We start from the raw sequence: 8,481 nt of genomic DNA on the forward strand, positions 1-8,481 counted from the left end.
TTTGTTGGGGGTGTATGCAAAGGAGGAGAGGAGGGAAAACAATAGAGTAAGGAAAAAGGGTGCTGGCGTGGACCCTGCAGCCTGGAGAGCAGCCTGCCTGGGGAAGATGCTTGGGGCGTAGCCGGAGCTTTGTATAGAAGGGATAAAGGTGAACACCACAGTGTCCTTAAAAGCAAAATGAAGTGTGGGAGTCAGTGAAGGTTGGTGAGAAAGAAAGTGACATGAAGAGTGGCTGTCAGTTCCAGTTTGTGCAGCCTTCCTCGGGGCAACGTGGAGATTTGCTTCTATAATGGGAACAGACTGAAATAGTCACCTGCCCTCTGAGGCTCGGAGCCCAGGATTGCCAGTAAGTGCAAGGGGGCCTCTGGAAGCCTGCTCTTCTTTCTTTCCTCCCTTCATTCCTCACTCCCATTTTTGTTTTTCCTTCTCAGGTTACTGCCCTCCTCTCAGGTTCAACCTGCGCTCACTGGGTCTTCCATGCTCCACCCCTCCCTTGTCCAGAGCAAGAGTACCATAACAAGCTTTGGGCTATTCAGAGTAAATCAATCCCTCCTGTGAGAAGTGCTAACTCTCTGTTTAAATTACTCACGGCTCTTTGTGGTGAACAGCATATTCTCTAAAGGTCACACAAGCCCTCTCTTTCCCAGCTTTCTGGCTGCAGGAGTTACAGCACCACATTTTGCCTACCTTACAAGATATTTATAACAAGTGCAGCTGCCCTCTATCGTGTATATCTGCATCCTGGGATGAAAAAATTACTTTCCCAAGGTCACTCTGGAGTAGAGCTGCCGTTTGATTCAGAAAAAATGTGGCTAATTCATGCTCTGCCAAAGATCGGCCCGGTCTGTGCCCCCAAGGGACCCCAAGTTCTAGATCAACATTGCTCCTTCCAAGAGACCTTTTTTAAATATCTTAAGCATGGAGCAAAGTAAGTCTGACATGGGGTGTGAAGCAGATTAACGTGACTCCTGCTGTTGAAGTAATGAACATTCCAAGCCAGATCATTCTTTTACTATTTTTAAGGGTTAAAGCTGAAACAAAATAAGCAACAGTTTTAGGAGGCAGAAGTTGGAACAGATGCTTATGTATGTAGGAAAAATATGCATTCAAGTTCCTTTTTTATTGGCTTCGTTGCATAGTGTTTTATTGAAACCCTGAAGCTTTCCTATTGTAAATATATTGATAAATTTGGGGAGAGGAGAAATTTTACTTGTCCACCGTAAAGCATTTTTTAAAAATCCTGTAGTGAAGACGATGTCAACTTTCAAAACAGACAAGTAAAACGTATCGAAACACAATTATTTTCAAAAAATACTTTAACCCCAGAGCCTTGAATAAATTCTGAGCTCTGATTTATGAGATTTGAGCTGTGGGTCTTCTGAGACAAGTTATGCACAGGAGGGAGTCTCAGTTGTTGATTAGTTGCAAAGTTGTAGAGTAGGACCGGGATCTCCGAAATGCCCAAATCTCTAAACGTGTGTATGCAATCTGGGATCAAAATAACCCATGCCGGAGGTTATTTGCTCGTTGTGTGAAAAAGAAAAAGACTCTCTAAACTTGGTATCTCTTGTTTCTTAGAAGAATCAATGAATTATTTCCAGAGAGATATCTACCTCTTCAGAAGCAAGCCCTCCCCATCCTACGGTGTGGTTTGACCCGATGAGCCGAGGTCCAACATTTCAGCCAGTCGGGGGCCCTTTCCAAGGTCATTTTTGAGAAGAGTGTTACGCTGGATTTAACGCCGAATGGAAATTTTGTTTTCAGTTTCCTGCCATAAACTACACTCATGTCTTGTCACAAAGCACCACGAGAGACTATGCTATCCCTCCATCCTGTCGCCTTTCCCAATATCCTGATTGATGTTACTGTGCTTTAGGGTAGGAGAGATTCCCTTTAAACCATCTTTCAAAGGTGATTTCCACCCTCACTTTTTCTCTAAGCCCTATTACCAAGCCTAAGAGCTCCAAATTTATGCCAGCTTTTGAGTAAGTGGCTCTCCCTGGATTCTTTGGAGCCTGGAAAGCTACAAAGAAACATTGCTGCTGTCTATTTCAACCCCCTCACTTTACTTACAAAGAAATAAAGAGACAAAGAGGCCAAAGGGCATATTCTGTCATTTCCACCTCCTGGTTATAGCTGACTCACCTTACATAAGTGGTGTGAAGAGAAATTCAACAGAACTATCATGATGGTTATTCCTTTTTTTTTTTTTTTAAGATTTTATTATTTATTTATTTATTTATTTATCAGAGAGAGAGAGACAGAGAGCACAAGCAGGGGGAGCAGCAGGCAGAGGGAGAAGCAGGCTCCCCATTAAGCAAGAGCCGGATACAGGGGACTCGATCCCAGGATCATGACCTGAGCCAAAGGCAGATGTTTAACTGACTGAGACACCCCGGCATCCCAATGACGGTTATTCTTAAATAATCTCCCCCTCTCTCTCTCCCTCTCTCTCTCTTTTGGAGGGGGGAGAAACATTTTATTTCTTAAAAAACAAACAAAAACCCTATGGATACTATATTTTCCTTTGAGGTACTCCCAAACTTCAGTTTAAATGTCTGGGCAACCAGAAGTATTTCTAGGTAGATTATAAAGGATTCCTTAGCAAAGATTCTGCTTCTCAAAACACAGGATAATCAATCCAGGGTAAAGCTTCAAAGTGTTTTTATTTCCAAATAGACTTTTGAGCTGTTTTTCTTAGCTGAAGAGGCAGATGAGGGAGATTACAGTCTATGTTCATAAAGGCTTTGGCTATGGCCCTATCTCTGGCTTATCAAAGAAATATCTGGATCCTCTTTGGGCCCAGATAGAACTTCAGAAGATATACAATGAAGTATTTCAAGTTTGAAAGTACTCTTTATCCTTTTTTGTCATGCATTTTTTCCTGGTTACTTCACTTCTTTCTTTCCCTCTGTTTTCTGATATGTGGAGTGTTAGAAGCAGCTTAATGTAACATTGAATGCCGCACTCCTCTGGTACAGGAATATTAATCGTCCTGAGCAGGCCCGACAAATGGCTGCCTGGTTTCTGCCCGACCACATCCAACTTCTTAGGGACTCCACTGCACTTGGAACTTGTTCTGTTTCTTGTTTCTTGTTCTGATTTTTTTTTTAATAAAAATATTTCCCTACCATAAACGTGGCTTTTGGTAAAATTTCACCAACTGGACATGTTTTTTTTCCTCTGAAGTGACAAAATGTAGTTACTGTTGAAAACGATGGATGGATCTCTCCTCTTTCTGCTTGTCCTTCTGGAAGAGGCACTGACAGCTTTTTGTTCTATTTCAAAGATGTGTTGTTGAGAGATAGTATCTGTCATCCCGTAGAAAGACGGTGGGATGGGTTTGCTTGCAGACTATCATGAAAGGGTGGGATTTCCCATGGACGGGCTTCCTCTCCTGCAACGCAACCCACGGTGTGCAGGCATCATCTGGTGCTGTTTTGCGTTGCCCTGTGGGAGCTGGCACAAAGAAGTGCTGGTGTTGTAGGGGATGTGACTGCTGTGATGAACGGTCCTCTGTCTCTGAGTCTCACGTCTTCCGCCAGCATCTGTGAAACTGTATCCAGCTAAATTGTCAGCTTGCGAGTCGGGTAAAATCTCAGCTCCTTCATAGCTCTTGACATATCAGTATTCCCCCAGGATTAAAAAGAAGAAGAAGAAATTCCAGTTCCTTTAACCATCTCTCATATGGTCATGTGTTTTGAATCATCTCTTGCTCTTATCAAACATTCTGGATGCTCTTCAGTTTAACTCTGTCTCTGCTGCACAGAAAGGGAAATACCAATCCATATGCAGTTTGACTAAAATGAGTGAATACAAATTGTCTTTATTTTGTTCTGAAAGCTGCATGTTGTTAAGGCAGCCTGAGATGAAATGATCTTTTTGGCAGCCATGTTGCTGTTGCCTCCTGTTGATTCACAGTCAACCTAGACTCTGGGGCCTTCTTATCTATGCCAACGTGAAAATTTATGTATGCCAATGTTTTGTAAAACATAAGTTCCCATCCTTTTCTTGAGCAGGTTTTAAATTTTTGCAACTGAATCCAGGAATTTGAAATTTCCCTTTTTTGATTTCATTGTATTCCATTTGGGCTACCATTCTAGGCTTTTTATAACTTGATTCTCTCATGATCCTGTTCACTGGGCTCACCATCTTTGAGTCGTCCCTCTGTATATTTATCCCCGTGAATGATAAAACTTCGAGCATATCAGAGCTGAGGAGAGAACCCCGGGGCAACGCCATAGAGACCTCAGTGCGTTTAAGGCGTCAGCTGGTGGCGGTAATTGTAAGCAACTGTTCTCCACAGAAGCTCACTGGAGACGCTCAGCGAGGGGTAAGCATGAAGCATGAGGACTCATTTAAGTCTGCAGCAGAGCTTAAGAAGACAGGCGAACCACCAAAGTGATATTTGTGTAACTTTCAGAGCTCAGCTGAGACGTTAGGGATCCAAATTGGCAAGTAGGAGTCATACAAATGTCAATAAGGGACTCGATCCACATTCCCTAGAGCTGAAAACTCAGAGGCAGTGAAAAGACTTTTGGCGACACCCCCGTCTCGTCTCTGCCCCGCACTGTCACTCTGGTTTTACATGAAAATCATCATGTACTATCTGCCCGAGGAGAACTTCTCCCAGGGCCCAGGTCATCAATCATACGTTAATCCAGCTGAGAAGACACGGACTAGGGAAAGCGCTCCCGCCTGGTTCTCTGGCAGCTTGGGTTCATGACTGGTTCCATGAGGAGCTCCTGGGAAGCTTTCTGAAGTCACTTAATTCCTCTGAGCCTCCCTTTCTTTACTTGTAAATTGAGATGTTTGGACGGCTAAATCTCCAAATACCCTTTTACATCTTAAGAAAACATCTATAGCTAGAAATTTGGGAATCATTTATGGAATGCCAGTATTCAAGGCCCTTGAAGAACTCAGATTCAATGTCCCAGGTCACACGGCCAGTGGGAGGCAAAGTGAACATGTGAATCCTGTTTGCCTTGAATGCTTCCCTCTCTACAAAATAGCACTAGGAGTCAGACCAACAGTGAAAACTCCAAAAATAAGGGAAACTCCAGAAATAGAAATCGGGTTTTCTAGAAATACTCGTTGAACCAACATTCTGCTGAGGGTTTTGTTGTTATTATTGTTATTTTTAAGAAACCACCTGGAAACCAGGTTTTATGGGCTAGAAAGCAGCCTTTTCCATGGCTTGGAGGTTGTCCTATAATATTGAGTCTTGTTTTGTTTTGGATACTCAGCGTGTTTACATTCAGCCTCCAACCCTCACTAATTTTGTGACCTTGGGAGAGCGGGTTATCTTTCTTACAGCTCATTTTCTCATCTGTACAATGGGTATGAGATTCCTAGCATCTTCACCAGCACCCTGTTTTTTGGTTTGCTTGTTGTTTGCAAGGACTAAATGAGAAGTTGAGAATAGTACTTGACTGGCAGGCTTCTAACAAATGCTGACTTAATGACTATGACAACGCAGGAGGGGTTTTTTACCTGCATATCTCATTGAGATGCTAATTTAGATATGGGTCATTTAGATATGTGCCTCAAACAGAAAACTCCACCATTAAAAACTAGGCCATTGAGGGCAAATTTGATAAAACTGTGCTTTTGTGATTATTCCATTTGTTTTTCCAAGTTCAGGATATAATGAGGAAAACGTCCATTTAAAGTGAAGTTTACTTTGAGCTCTGCACCTAATACGATAAAAGCTTTAACTTTGGAACTAGCATAGACCTCTAGGCATTGAGACACAAGCTTTCTCTTTTTTCATTCCCCAGAGGTACTCTTTCATCATAAAATTTTTTTCCTTTACAAGAGCCAACTCGCAAAATCTTTGGAAGCGGAAAGGGTTCACGCTCAGGTTTCTAATCAGGTTTTTCTGATGACCTTGGTAAAGTCAATTGAATTTCTTCATGGTCCCTCATAACATGGAAATAATAAATGGGACGATTGAGCAAATAAGTCAATAATTTTTTTGAGTGCTTAAAATCTTGCCAAAATATTAGATATCCAAATATGAATATTTAAAAATAATTTCTGTTTGTATTCCAAAAAGAAATAAATTAAGCACACATTTTATTGCTAAAACAAGAAACATTGCACATGTGGCAAATGCTACTTTGTAGTCCCCGAGTGACACATTCAATGCTGAAACACTGGAGAACTGATTGTGGGTGTTTTCTAGCAGGATAATCCTTGCCCCCTTGCCAGCCTGCCTCCCCCTCTAAGATAAGTAAAGGCTGTTGCAGCTATTTTTAGTTTTAAATTAGTTTTAAATAGGGAAAACATTAATCTTGTGATTACCCTCCTCACAGAGTTCCAAGACTGAGCTTTCGCTGAGGTCACACTGTTCCTTTGAGTGATCTGTAACTGAAGTTTCAAAGAATACCCAGGAATGAAACTATGTGTTTATTTAAATATCTCACCAAGGAGGGCAAAATAGGAGAATGATATGTCCTCTAACTTTTGCAAAGGAATTCTTGGCAATAACTCTGGCTGACTCTTTAAAATTGGATAGCTCTGCTCAGGACGTTGGACAGTTTTCCAGGATATCAGGTTATTGGCCATGGCTTTTTGTAGTGAGGTTTCTGTGGGGCAAACGCCTCTGGGAAGAAACCTCCAATTGGTGAATGCTATAGGATATACCACCGGGAGGCTGAGTGGAGTAGCTCCCATGGCCAGCTGCTGTCAACCCCCAGAAAAGTTTCTCAAAATGTCATCTCTCCCTTTTTCCCTGGGAAACACCTGCCTATTGCCTTGGGTTGTTTTGCATTATTGGGTCATTCTCTACCTTCGGTTACCTTTCTGGGAAATTTAAAATTAAAGAAGTGAAAGCTTCCAAAGGCTGAAAAATCACATTTTTCATTAACCTATTAATTCATTCATCAACTTATATCACTAGTGCCTAATGGGTATCAGGCACTGTGCTAGGCCTTTGCTTGGTTTACAGACACGAATACAGAGTACCTACTCTTCAGGACCATACATTCTGGGTGGGAAGCAGGAAAAGTTTCGGATTCTGAGTACTCACTACTTAATAATTTTTGAAGAAGTTAGCATTTTCACTTAGCATAATCTCCTCCAGTCCCGTCCATGTTGCTGCAAATGTCGGGTAATCATTCTTTCTGATGGCTGAGTAATATTCCAGGCAAAGTGAAATAAGTCAAGCAGAGAAAGGCAATTACCATATGGTTTCACTCATTTGTGGAACATAAGGAATAGCAGGGAGATCATTAAGAGAAGGAAGGGAAGAATGAAGGGGGGTAAACAGAAGGTGGAATGAACCACGAGAGACTATGGACTCTGGGANGCCATATGGTTTCACTCATTTGTGGAACATAAGGAATAGCAGGGAGATCATTAGGAGAAGGAAGGGAAGAATGAAGGGGGGTAAACAGAAGGTGGAATGAACCACGAGAGACTATGGACTCTGGGAAACAAACTGAGGGTTTCAGAGGGGAGAGGGGCGGGGGATTGGGATAGGCCGGTGATGGGTATTAAGGAGGGCACGTATTGCATGGTGCACGGGGTGTTATATGCAAACAATGAATCATGGTACATTACATCAAAAACTAATGATGTACTGTATGGTGACTAACATAATACTAAAAAAAAGAATTTAGCATTTTGATAAAATATTACCCAAGATGCCTCTTAAATTTGATTTGTGTTCTTTTTAAAAGATTTTATTTATTTATTTGAGAGAGAGAGAGAACACAGAGACAGAGGAGGAAGGAGAAGCAGACTCCCCACTGAGTGGAGAGTCTGACACGGGGCTCAATCCCAGGACCCTGAGATCATGACCTGAGCTGAAGGCAAATGCTTAACCAACTGAGCCACCCAGGCACCCTAATTTGTGTTTCAATTTATCTTCTAGAAACAAATTACTCTCTATTAGTTTTTTAATGGATATAATTTTAAAGCATTTCATAGAATTCAGTAAAATATGATATATGAGCAAATGATACTGATACATGTAAATGTCTTGAATGAGGTATTCATATCCTAGAACTACCAAATGCTTCATTTCTGGAAATGTCTTTCAGGTGGATTTAAAGAAAACCTTTGGATTTAGGCCAAATGAAGAATTGTAAATTATAGGAAGTTGAATTAAAGCAAGTAAATGGTGGTGAAAAGACTTATCCAGGTAATTCAGACCCCTTCTCCCCTAAGGAACCAGTGCTAAAGTCTATAAATGGGGAGAGGGTTGATATTCAAATTATCTGATCTATAAACAGTATCCACACTGCCTGAAAGCTCTGATTAATTTCAGGATAGGGATTACTGTTATCATCTTCATTTAGCTCACATTTCCTAGCTACCACACTGCTTTAGATATAACAGATACTCACTAATTATTCGTCACATAGCACAGAAGCAAATTTAGTTAAGTGCCCAAATGTCCACTTATTGCTGTGGACGCTAACTACCGGTAGTGATAAATTCCATACTTTGACTCTTAAGGTCAAAAACATGGAA

This window comes from Ailuropoda melanoleuca, chromosome 3 (assembly GCF_002007445.2).
Source record: "Ailuropoda melanoleuca isolate Jingjing chromosome 3, ASM200744v2, whole genome shotgun sequence".
Classification (NCBI taxonomy): domain Eukaryota; kingdom Metazoa; phylum Chordata; class Mammalia; order Carnivora; family Ursidae; genus Ailuropoda; species Ailuropoda melanoleuca.